We start from the raw sequence: 14,108 nt of genomic DNA, 5'->3' as shown, positions 1-14,108 counted from the left end.
AAGAGATTTTAACGAGGACTTTTTAGGTCAGTGTTTCGTTTCTTTTGCATGTGATGGGGCTTCAGTCATGCTAGGGAAGAGAACAGGCGTTGCTACCCAGTTGTGTAGTAAATTCCCAAGCCTGTTTGTGTGGCACTGCTCCAATCATCGTCTAGAGCTGGCAGTTGGGGATGTGGTCAAGGAGGTCTCAGGGCTCAATCATTTCCAGATCTTTTTTGACAAACTCTATTCCTTGTTCCATGCCTCCCCCAAAAATCAGAGGCAGTTAGCGCAGTGTGCGCAAGCAGTCAGACAGCGTCTCCTGGTGATAGGGCGTGTTTTGTCCATCCGCTGGGTGGCTTCAAGTGAAAGGAGCGTCAGAGCAGTCTGGGAAAACTACCGAGTGCTTCATGATCACTTCACAAATGCTGCAAACGACACGAGCAGGGATTCCAGAGACAGAGCAAAGTACAAGGGCCTGGATGATGTGCTCACATCTGCAACGTTTGTCAGCAATCTGGGACTGATGTACGATGCGCTCACAGAGCTCAGTGACCTCTCTCGGCAACTCCAAAAAAGAGAGATGACACTGCCTACAGCAGATAGGCTCTTAACTCGAGAAATACGAGTTTTTGAATCCATGGTCACCATGCCTGGCCCACACATGACTACAGTTCATACAGCTCTAGCTGAGAAGTCCTTCAAGGGTGTTGCCCTGCGTGAGAATGGCAGGCTTGTACAGATTCATGCAGGTCAGTTTTTCCGCAGTATGGTAGAGAATCTGAGACACAGAATGACTTCCACAACCTTCTCTCATGTCAGCACAAGAGAAATCCCATTACATGGCCGGGAGGCCCGGGACAATCAGCTAATCCAGGACATGAAAGTTATCCATCCTGGAAGTTGGCCTGAAGAGGAGTTAGACGTACAGTATGGGGACATAGAGGTGCTACGTTTGTGCGAAGTGCTGAAAGTGGACAGAAGAGAGACTGTTCAGGGCTTTCACGAATACAAGGAAACCAGGGCATCCCGTACACCTGCTGCCATGGAGCCTCTACTGAAAGCAGTCCGAACCATCGCTGTCTCCACTAGTGAGTGTGAGCGGGCATTCAGCTGCATGAACGATATCCTTACTGCAAAGAGGAATGCTCTCTCTGTCAGCCGACTGTCCAGCCTGGTTTTCATTAAATGTAATGGACCATCACTAGGACAGTTCAATCCGGAACAGTATGTGAGGTCCTGGCTGGCAAAGGGAAGGAGAAGTGCTGATGAAAGAGCCTGTCCAGCTCCAGCCCCTGATACTGATGTCCCCAAGGCCTTCTGGAGCCTTTTCTAACAATGTGAAGTATATTGCAAAGCAGCTCACCCAGTGAGAAGACTTTTGGCATAATGTGCCGATTTGTACAGATCCTGGAGATAGAAGGACTTCAGACCAACCAGGGAGTTATCTGATCAGCTTGGTGTTCAATGTAACTCTTTACCATGGCTCAGACTTTGTTACTTGCAGTTACAGTTTCTCATTTTAGATTGTGCAAATTTTGCATTTGTTTTTACATGTTCTTTGTTCATGCTCTTTATCATTTTTCTGAGTTGGAAAGTTAGATTGCATCATAGTTTACTTTATACATATTTGTATTCTTCAGTGGTGAAGTATATTGCAAAGCAGCTCAGCCATGTGAGAAGACTTTTGGCACTTTTTCGTTTTTCGTTTTCTGAGTTGGAAAGTTAGATTGCATTCAAAATGTACAGAAATACTTAATTTTGTTAAAGCTTTTTATAAAAAATGCTTCTGACCAGAGCTTTGTTTCCTTGTCATTAATGTTGAACACCACCAGAGGGGCTCTCACCTGAAAGGTCTCTGCTTCATGTGTCTTCAGCAGAAGATCTAGACTTTGATTGCTATATTTTCAGTTAATATTGACCTTACTGAGCTTTAGCCATATCCGCTGCCTATCATAAAAAATGTTAAGTACAGTGAACCTTTCTAAAATATACAGTAGTAAAGAGACAAACCCACCAGCATTATAGTAGCCAAATTCTTGTTTGTGGGCTGTATATATAAAATTGACTTGAAAAAGTTGCTGATTTTAGAGTACTGGCACCTTTTTCATTCCAATTCAAGCACTGATTGTTTCCTCTTACGACATACCACACTATGTTATGTCACGATGTGGTCTACTTGTTGACTATTCCTATTTGTATTATGTTCTTGTGCATGTGTTAATAAATATTCGGTTACTCAGAAATAACCGTTTGAAATAGGCTTAGTGTCTGAAGTGAACACTGCAAGTGACACCAGCAACACCTAGATCCATAAGAAAGGTAAATACATGGTGGTGGTCATCTTGCTGATAAAGGGGGTACAGGGACTGAAAGAGAGCTCACCTTACCTATTCTTGGTTTATAGATCTCCTTCCCCCCCCCCCTGTTTTGGGGTCCTTGCTCAAAGGCAACTTGCCACGGCCAATTGGCATCTCTCCAAACTACTCACATACGATATCAATTATGTGTTCGTATTTGTTTTCACTATTTTGTATTCATGTTTGCATTCCTGCCACCACCACTTCTAACCAACCTTCATGATCTCTGGTGTTGAGCTGTAGTTTATTGGAGAGTGTGCATCACAGGAAGGACCCTGGAGAACAACAGCTGCAGCAGAAACAGACGCAGCATCCTCTGGGATATATGAATGTAATGTCATGGCAACAGGGGGTCATGTCGCTGACTGAGGAATAGAAACCAGGACGTTTTAGTGCAGTATTTTTATGACACCAGAAGAGGGAGCTGTTGTATTAAACAACTCAACAGTTGGAATTTTATTTGGAGACACTGATATATTATATATAAATGCGAGTAAAGCTGTCATTGTATGTGTTGTAGTTTTAAACATTTTAAGATCTTTATTTGATAGATGACATAGTAATTTAAAGTTCACTCGAGACCATTTTTGTCCTATTTTCATATTTGCTCTTGCTGTATGTTGTCCTCACACACACACACACACACACACACACACACACACACACACACACACACACACACACACACACACACACACACACACACACACACACACACACACACACACACACACACACACACACACACACACATTTGAACTTTAACATAATTTGGATTTTTGTGGCACATAGAGAAATTATGAAAGTATGTTAGTCCCCTCACATCTGAGACATACGCTTTACTTTAGCAGCTTTAAGGACGTTTAATTACATTCATCACTTTCCTAATTAGAATATGATCTATATTCTGACTTATTGAATACTTATACCTTTCTGTCCCAATTATTCTAAACATTGCAATGCTCTCACTTCCTGCAGCGACATCAGGTTTTCCTGTCTACTCCTGCTAACCAAGCAGCTGTTCAAAGTGAAACTATAGCCACAGAACGATGTGATCCTTCTCAGTATGTTAGAGGTGATTGCATATTTTTACTGAATGTGATCTTTTCTTGAATACACAATATAGAATACACCATTGTTGACATAAGAATTTATGGATGGACTCCATCCATAAATAGATAACCTCAGGAGTTCAATATATTCACTGATTATGAAACAGTAAAGAAATGTATTACTGCTATTTTTCTGTAATCATTTGTCAAAATAACTGCGACATGAATTCAATAAAAACGGAGCTTTTCTTGATCTTCCTTTATTGTACGTTCTGCAATGATCACGTGATAAATGGAAGTAGCTCTCTAGACCAAATGAACACCAATGAGATGTTGAGCAAAGCACACTGATTTGATTGACAGACAAGAGGCGGTGCTTAGCGGTGCTGCAACTCAAATTTGTCCCAACAGCTTCACTGAACACCTGAACCACTTTAAGAGGTGTTTACTTTGCCTTTAGGCTACAGACAACAATACCAAACACAAACATATGTCGCGCCACAGTTAGAGGTTGGGATGTGACCCCCATGTGGAGCTAGCATGCCCATATTTGCTCACACAATATAGTAGAGTAAAAGGATAAAGTACCTTAATGTGAAAATATGTAAGTGCAAATACATACATTTTATACTTAATAATAACAATAATAATACATGGGATTTTTATAGCGCTTTTCCTAATGCTCAAAGACGCTTTACATCAATCCCCTCTTCTTCATGTCTCTTCTACATCAACATGTGTCCCCTCTTCTTCATGTCTCTTCTACATCAACATGTGTCCCCTCTTCTTCATGTCTCTTCTACATCAACATGTGTCCCCTCTTCTTCATGTCTCTTATACATCAACATGTGTCCCCTCTTCTTCATGTCTCTTCTACATCAACATGTGTCCCCTCTTCTTCATGTCTCTTCTACATCAACATGTGTCCCCTCTTCTTCATGTTTCTTCTACATCAACATGTGTCCCCTATTCTCCATGTCTCTTCTACATCAACATGTGTCCCCTCTTCTTCATGTCTCTTCTACATCAACATGTGTCCCCTCTTCTTCATGTCTCTTCTACATCAATATGTGTCCCCTCTTCTTCATGTCTCTTCTACATCAACATGTGTCCCCTCTTCTTCATGTCTCTTCTTCATCAACATGTGTCCACTCTGTGGAAAGAGACTCTGAAAGTTTCAGGAACAAAGATTCTCTCTCTTTTTGATCCATTTTTATAAAAACCTGTCTGAAAATGAGCTGATCAGATTTTGGCCACTTGATGATGTCATAACGATGTTTTGTCTTGTGTAACCATTAGCCAATCAGCAACCAAGGTACCCCCCCTCCACCTTATCACCTGACTCTCCTCCTAGAGCACCATTGAGTTCTTTGTAACCAAATGTCTCTCAGAGGGGCGTGGGGAGGGGCTCCTTATCTTCATCTAAAGTAACAGACAGAGAATCAGCACTTTGGAAACAGGGCTGAAACAGAGGGGATTATGGGTAATGCTGCAATGATCTGATTGGTGTTTCAGCCAATCAGAGACAGGCTCTGTATATATCTGAGACCTGTGATATATTGATGAAAAACAGTATGATAGAACAGTGGTTCTCAAACTCATTCAGCCATGTACCCCCTGATCAGCGCAAAAACAATTTGTTAAGGAAAAGATGCCTATATAAAGAGGTACAGTACAGCGCTGCACCATCAGATTCATTAAAACAACAACATTGTAACTGAGAAAAACTTAAATGCTACATTTCAAATGTTTACAATCCATCACTAAATGCATGGCAAACCAATTTTAACATCATGCAATAACACTAAGACGACATTAGTTGCATTGAACTGATCTTTTTAATAAGTTGTACTAACAATGTAGTGAAACATGGCTTGAGCTTCACTGAGGATCTTTGTCATTCTGACAGGGAGGCAAACTGCAGTTACTACACTTCGCGTTTTGAAATATGTGTAACTCTGTTTATATAAAACCCACACTGCTCAAACTTCGTTACTTTTCCTAAAATTGGTATATTTGTATATTCATTTATTTTGGGGCGTGGGGAATGAAGAGAAACAAATATATGAGCATTTTATGAGCATGGGATTTTGATCCCTCATATAAACATATGCATAATGCTAGGCTATACTTTGCTTATTGTTTAGGTCCTTTTGAAAAGCAGGCAGTCATATAATTAACTAGAACTATCTAGATTTGATAGATTTGGACATAGACGCGAGTGAAGTATAACCGGACGCGAGAGAGATCAGAGAGCAGATCAGCTGCTGCTGACGGACAACACCCAGCTCTGCATGATCACAGCTCCCCCGCTGTGACGGACCGTTGAGTGGAGCAAAATACACTAAGAGTTAGACCTAACACACTTAGCTAGTTTATCTACTCTGGAACTAGCTAAACTAGTTATAAATATATTTATTCTTTACTGTCGGGTGACTCATTACAGGTTCAGCGAGCTGCACGAGACTGACGGGCTGTCAGGAGAGGGAGAGGAAAAGAGAGCACCCCGTTTATTTTTCCCATTTTATTATCCAGAATTACTGTAAACTTTAGAATAAAGTAGTTAATCTACTATTAGTAGTTTGTTTAAATGCATTAATTATGTTTTTCATTAACATAAAATAAATCTCACGTACCCCTTGCAGTACTCCAACATACCCCTAGGGGTCCGCGTACCCCCATTTGAGAACTACTGTGATAGGGGACCTTTAAGTACAGTACTTGAGTAAATGTACTTAATTACTTTCCAGCGCTGGGAATAGTGACGAGCAGCAGTAGATGTTTGAACTGTTGGTCCTTCCAGTGTGGATCCTGACAGGAAAGCGAGATCTTGAGCATCTGGATGCGGTTCACAGGCGGTCAGAGCATCTGCAGGGATCTGGGGCAGCTTTGCTTGATCCAGAAGCTCAGGGTGACTGCAGGCATTCTGGCAGGATCTGAGGTAGCCAGGCTGCTCAGGGTTCCTGCGCAAAGTTTATCCAAGCTTCTTTTTTTCACTGGCAGTGGCTTTAGACAAAGGTGAAGACTCCCCTCCATCTGGTTGACCAGCAGAAAATATGCCATGGCAACAAACATGGTAGTATTCTGATATTTAATCATGGCTTTTTAATATCTATCAGTTCCCTATAGCTGCAGTTATTGCCACTAAATGTGACTCCAAGTAGAAACTTTTGATTTGACTTGAGGATTCTGTCACATATGACTTGAGGTAGCAGAAATAAAGAACCCAAAGCAATCATCTTTTCATTAAACAATAAATAGTCCCACCTGTTTAGAGCGAGCACATCTTTTCATCTGCATGCCTGGGTTACTCTCCAGATCCCTTGGTTTGTTTCTGTAATCCATGAGCAAAGGCAGCAGGAACCTCAGCGTGTTGCTTCAGCCCATGCACAGTCACTGAAAACAATGTACTGTGTAAAGGGCCTCTTTTGTTTTCTGAGGAAACAGTTGAGTCCCACATTTTATATACACTTTTAAAGGACATGTATAGTGTGGCATGCCAATGAAAAAAAAAGTTTTTACACACACACACATATATACACACACGCACGCACACACACATACACACACACACACATATATACACACGCACGCACACCCACAGCCACACACACACACACAAACAAACAAACACACACATACACCCACATACACACAAACACACCCACACACACACACACACACACACACGCACACACACGCACACACACACACACACACACACACACACACACACACACACACACACACACATAACTTTTAATTAGCAAATGAAAAAACATGTTTTTACAGAATTAGGGGATTTGTTATGTGTCTAAGCAAAAGCAGCAGTCACTCTTCATAAAAAATCCAGCTCAAAGCTAGCAGGGAAATAGCACCTTTTACATTTCATTTTATTTTATTTTGGGGAAACTTTATTCCAAACTAACCTACAATAAATGCAATAAAAGAAAAGGTGCAGTGGTGTGTTTTGAGTCTGTTTCAGAAGATGTGAAATAGGGAGTAGCAAGCAGATTAGCAAAACAAAGTGAACATGCTGGAGTGTTTGGTTCAAGCTTGTCCTGGATGTCGGAAGCATCTTATCTATTAAAAGCACTGTACGCCAATATCAGTGCCATGTGGTCAGATGACATTTGAAGGTAGATCAGTCAGGAGGGAGGTGCAGCCGTCAAGAAGTGAGACGACAAGAGCTTTGACCAGAACCTGTGTCGCCCTCTGGCTTAGTAGGAAACATATCTCACTAATGCTATAAAGAGTATATCCGCAGGTTGTTGGAGTTGGTTGTCAAGGGTCACACCCAGATTCCTTGCAGTCTACAAAGGGGTCAGATGTTGATAGAAAGGTCATGGATGGAAGAGTCCTTTCATCATCTGCATAGCTGTGAAGCCGTGAGAGGGAATGACCAAGTAAATCGTTGTATAGAGTAAAAAGAAGGGGACCCAGGACGGAGCCCTGAGGGACCCCAGTGATGAGTTTTCAATGGTTTGACACCCTGACCCTCTCCAAGTTACCCTGTAGGGTGAAAGGTAAAAGTAAAAGGGCTGGATCAGGTGAGGAAATAACACAGAATAAACAAGACTTAATTACAAAATACTCACATCAGAGCCTAGATTTCAGCATTCAAGATAAATAATAAATAAGCGAATTATACACATGGTAGATTGGCATTTAATGGTTTTACGTGCCTTCAGTTCCTTCTTCACCAGGTGGATAGCAGATGGCTACATATACTACATTGTTGGCGTCCTGCTAGACAGTGACAAAGAGCTGAAACGTATTGTGAATTTTCCTCTGAACAGTTATACCAAATTTAACAGCAATCTAGTGTTAAAGATATGTTGGACTGGGCCACACCGTCACCGTCTAAGAAAAACATTCTAACTGGTTCGTATTAGCAAACTGTACTGGTTGGTTAAGACAGTATGTGACACAAACATGAATATAACTGTGTATTAATGTATTTTAGCACACATTAAACCCCATTTTCCCCAACACTTAGACAGATGGGTGGCATGCTCCCTTTCTTCGCTTCTGTAAAATTTCATTTCATATCTTTGCCTGGAACAGCATGCGCATGCTTCCACTGCAACATGTCCCTAAGAAGCTGAGTTTGTCTGGAGGACAAGGTCCATTTTGTATCAAACTTGGGATTTCCGCACTGAAGCACTGTTTGAGAAGCACCTAAGTGGGATTTAGAGGAGAAGATATGAACCATGTGTATTTAGATGGGAGAGCTCAGTGTAATCCAACTTTCACCATTTCTTCCTCTGTTTGTGTAGCCTCTGGGTCCTGTTTTTCTTCTGGAGAATGCCTAAATTATTTGTATGGAGAGTAACATTTTGATATGTAAATGCACATAACAAGATCTACGCATTTTCTACATTTTCTAATCTCTTTTTCGATGCAAAAACATACAAATGTGCCATGCTTTGTACAGATAGATATCTTTTTATGGATTAAGCCATACACTGTACGTGCTTTCAACAGCATCCAAGTATCCTGCTATGATTAATGTTTTGTTTAACTTGGGGTTCCCTTGTAAAAAATAACTTTAACACTCTGAAAAGTTGCTGGCAGTACTTCTCCTGTTCCTCCCTCATTGAGAGATGTTGGATTTGGCCTGGTCCGGCTCACAGCTGCTGGCTGAGCAGAATCAGGCTCCGGGGCTTCATGGCGCTTCAAACGTTTTACATTAGCATTCAAAATCTTTCTAACGTGAGCTATCTGGTTTGCACATCCATCTGTTCTTACTTTGTTATATTTGACCCAGTACCCATGTTGATGTTTGTGTCTCTATTATTATTATTGATATTTGTATATTAAACAGATATTGGTGATTTAGAATTGATGACATTGTTGTCATGTTTAAATCACTGGTTTTAAGGTGCCCCTGACCCTGTGATAACACCACTCTAATGACAAACTTTACACAGACAAGCTCAGACATTTTAGGGGATATGGAGGACAACACATTTTGGGTTTTTGTTAAGCCTTACTTTAACGTTTGCAACGTGTGGGTGGGCGCATTTTGACCTCTCCGCCACAAATGAACTAATGAATGCCATGTAATAGGCTGATAATATTGGACATGGGTGATTTGAAACCCTTCCTGATTACTATAACTTCTCTAACCTAAACAGATTCTAACCCTAACCCTAACCCTAGATGCATTTGCTGAAAAAACTGATGCTGTGATTCTTCTTGAAATGTATTTTCTCTTCAACAGACATCAGGAGGAAAAGCTCTTTTTTTATTCAAAAGACTTACATTGCGGTTTTTTCATAAAGAAACCCCTTCTGAAGCAAACACTGCTGTACTATATGAACCTGATATTTGAGAATAAAGCTTGTGGCCAGCCTTCGTCTACAGTCTGTCATTGCAGGAGGCCCTGTGGCCCTGTTGTGGCCTGTAATATGAGTTTTTCCCCCGACTTATAACGCTGATTTGTTTATTGTTTTATAAAGATTCTGAGCTGGCACCGAAACCTAAGCTCCTGCTGCCAGACATTATTCATTAATAACAGCGGGGTCCTGACGACATCAGCAGCACAGGGAAAGAGCTCTGTCATAAACACTAAAGATGGCTGACACCTGTCTGCAGCTACATTAATGTGTGTGTGTGTGTGTGTGTGTGTGTGTGTGTGTGTGTGAGACGCTTGTCCTTCTGTGACCTGCTGCTCAGGTGAGTCTGAAACACATTTGTCACCAGCTGGCACAGACATGCAGACGGCTGCTTTACACCAGGGGGGCAGAAAATGTGTTTAGCATTCAGGTAACAACACCTAATGCTGAAATATAAGAGCACCCATAGTTATGCGGGGGTGTAGTTGAAAGATATATAGCTATAGGTAGTACATTTAGTTTGACCAAAGACGTCTAGCTTTTGGTTTTGGGAACGGATCCTGTAAAAACAATCTAAATGTAAAATCATACTGTCAATGTGAAACAAAGACAATAAGACAGAATTAGTCTTACCACTTTTCCCCTGAATGTTTATATAGAGTTGTGATAATGTAAAATCCTCCTCTACTTTTGTGCCAAGTCACATGTGCAGAAAAAATACAATACACACGTTTTTTACATTCCTGTAGCAGATCTTTTTACAGAATGCAGTCAGGGTTGTTTTTATTTACCATTTTTGGATGAAGATGTTAAAGGAGCCCAGGGCCGGACTGGGACAATACGTCAGGCCGGGAATTACACACCCAGCCAGGCCACTACCAGTTTTTTGTGCCATTTTGCTGGATTTATTTGTCAATATTTACAGCATTGCTGCCCATAGTGATAGCCCTCTAAATCTACTACCCAAAAATAAACATAGGCTATGGACATGAGTTACTATTTAAAACAATTTGCAAATCTATTTAGGAACCTATGTGAACATATTTTAAGTGGTGGTGGACCTCAAATCCTATAGGGGGGTCTGAGGTTATCAGCCTCTCAGTCTGACAGCAGAGGACTCTCCTCCACCCTGTTGTTTAAAAAGCTCCTTATATCCGTTAGCGCAGCTAGCTAGCACCAGATGCTAACAACAACAACAACAATACACGTAACCGGTGTGCGCGCTTTATCTCACTGCTCGCGCCACACATAACACACACCCTCCCGAGCTTGAATGACACACAGAGACGGGCATTAGTATGATCTGTATGAAAGTGGCCATGCCGGCAGGCCACATCATGTAGACAGCCAGTCACCCTCTGTGAGGCAGAGTCAGACCCACATTTGCGCAGCGTTGCGTTCACGACATACATAAAAAAATCGGGAAACCTCCCGGTCCTCCCGATGGCCAGTCCGGGCCTGAAGGAGTCTCAAAGAAAGGTGAGACATAGAACCCTCTGGCTTCCAGGACAACATGCTGCTCCAACAACAAGTTAATATGTAATAAAAACAAGTTGTTTTCGATTGTGATAAGTACAAAAATCTGCCAATAGAACAAAGGAAAATTACGTGTAGCTTGGTGTCACGATCTGTTTGTGTTCCTGTTTTATTTTGAAAAGTGTTCAACCTCTGTCTGTTGTTGCTTCCTGTCTCTGTTTCCCTCCTGCTTGATTACCTGATTGTATTCACCTGGTGCTCGGACTTTGATTCAAAGAAACTGGGTGTTTCTCAATGTCGAGGACGCTTCCTTGGTAGGACATGTCTTCCAAGTCACTTGCTTCAGAAGCGAGGTAAGAATCCTTCCTAGCCTCGGAACACGAAGAATTGTGGAACAGGCTAACAGGTGTGCAGGTGTGCGTCATATGCGAGGCCCCGCCTTAAATGGAGCGCGATTTCCGCCAAAGATTTGGAAATTGGTCCGTGCGCAAAGCATTGTGGGGATTTTAAGACTGCGGAGGATACACATGGGCAGCCTCGAAATTTCCCGCTACGAAGTACGCCGGGCTCGGTAGAATTCCAAGTATGCTGAACATTGGAACAGTCCTTCGGCGGGACTCGATGACGTAGTATGCTTGAAATAGTGGCTCTGGAGCATCCTTCCTCGACATTGAGGCCGTTTCTCAATCTCGAGGATGCTGGCTTGGTAGTCGCGTACTTCCAAGTCACTTCCTTCAGAAACGAAGCTAGTATACTTCCAAGCCACGGCTTCGGAAAACGAAGAAGAATGGAACAGGCTAACAAGTGTGCCACTCTCTCTAACGGTTTCAACATAAACTGTACCGAAAATAAATACCTCACAATGTCTATCTAATTATGAACTTGCTTTACTTTCACGGAACACATTTTTGGTGATAACAAATGTAACAAATTAACATATTTACCAACACATGTTCTACGCCACGACATACTTACATTTAAATGTGTGCTGCGTCGGTTTAGCCATTCTCCGCAGGGGTTTTTGAAATTGGTCCGTGCGCAAAGCATTGTGGGGATTTTAAGGACGCAAAGTCTACCCATGTGCAGCCTCGAAATTTCCCCCAAACCAAGGACGCGGCCTCGGTGGAATTCCAAGTATGCTGGACATTGGAACGGACCACTTGATGACGTAGCATCTTTGAAATATTGGCTTGGAAGCCAGTATCCTCGAGATTGAGAAACGGCCCAACTGTCTTCTGCATTTGGGTCCTACGTACTCTGCTCTCCAGCCGTGACACTTGGTAAGATTTATTGAACTAAGATGGGATATTTAGATAATTCAGAACCTCCAATTAGCTGGGAAAATGTATTTGGATCTATATTTTTTACCAGAATCAGCAAATGTGGTAACAAAATAAGCCAGAAAAGCTCAAAAGTGTTCTGTTTTCTGATGTCAGTTGGTGATTTTCAAATAAAAATGTAAAAAAAAGATTTAATCTGAATGAAAATATGATGTTTCCAAGAGTCTTAATGAGATACTTAAGATGTATCGTCTAAAAACAAGACCCGATATCTCACTGCATTGTTACTTATTTTATTAGTCAAAGTCAACTTTATTGTCAATCTTTCAGTTTGTGTGTACAGACAGAGATCGAATTAACGTTTCCTGCAATCCCGAGGAATACAAATATATAAAAATATGTATATTATACATATATATACACAATCAACAGACACATCTGTACATATGCACACATTAAAGACATAAATAAAAGCACAACAATCAATATATACAACATAAAAGTCACTTCAAATGTCTTATATCAAGTGTAAAGACATATTCTGACTATAAATACACTTCATAGGATTACGAGTTTTTGTACTGCATCCATTCACCCGTGTCAAACGAAGACTAAGCCGGTGTTTTTCTCCATGTGAGCAGAAGTATGTAGTAATGTGAGTGAGGGCAACAGGTTACAGGTGGAGCAGAAAGTGAGTTAGAGGAGACCGAGGTGTCAGCCCGTCCTCAGGGTGCAGAGCTGAATCCTACCTGAGTGGCGGCTCTTCTCTCACACCTGGGATGTCAGATCAATACGACGATAAGACACGCAGCTCAGAGCAGCCGGCGGCCACTGACAGACGCTCACTATTTATCTGCTGTTTACATGAAAGAGCCGAGAATGTGGCATGTTTGAGGATTAGCATTCCTGTAAGTGAGAACCAGGTTTAACAATCACATCTCACCTGTTCTCCACTGCAACACACAGCAAGGTGTTCCTTTAAAAACTCTGTATTCACGAGACAATTTGAATGATGATGATAGGATTGAAGTCATGCACCACTTTAGCACTCAGGCTTCAGGTTCATCTGTATGTTTATGATGTTACAGTATGTACATTTCTCAAAGATATTGAAGTGACCGTTATTTTGTATATATTGATTGTTGTGCTTTTATGTATGTCTTAATGTGTGCATATGTATAATTGTGTCTGTTGATTGTGTATATAGCTAGATACATATTTTTATATATGTTTGTTTTTGTATTGTGGGAAGCGTTATTTCGATCTCTCTGTCTGTACACACAAACTGAAAGATTGACAATAAAGTTGACTTTAACTTGACGGCTTGCTGCTGTGAGCGTATTTCTTCACCTTGGCCTCTGAATCACCTGAATCTGAAATGTTTTTCTCGGTAACGCGCAGCACAAACGTTGTTGGGCGGCAGGTTTCATGACATCTGTCTCACACTGTATCTTCCACCTGACTGAACTCAAACCATGAGCAGTCTTTGTGTGCTGCCGTGAATACGCATCACTTTTTTATGATCAATTGTTTGGCAAAGAGGCGGCTGTTTGTCTTTCACCCAGCAGCTTGACGGGGCGGAAATAATTCAGTTATTCCACTCACGCTCACTTACAGCTC

This window comes from Gymnodraco acuticeps, unplaced genomic scaffold (genome assembly GCF_902827175.1).
Source record: "Gymnodraco acuticeps unplaced genomic scaffold, fGymAcu1.1, whole genome shotgun sequence".
In the NCBI taxonomy this organism is placed as follows: domain Eukaryota; kingdom Metazoa; phylum Chordata; class Actinopteri; order Perciformes; family Bathydraconidae; genus Gymnodraco; species Gymnodraco acuticeps.
This window is presented reverse-complemented; position numbering follows the sequence as displayed.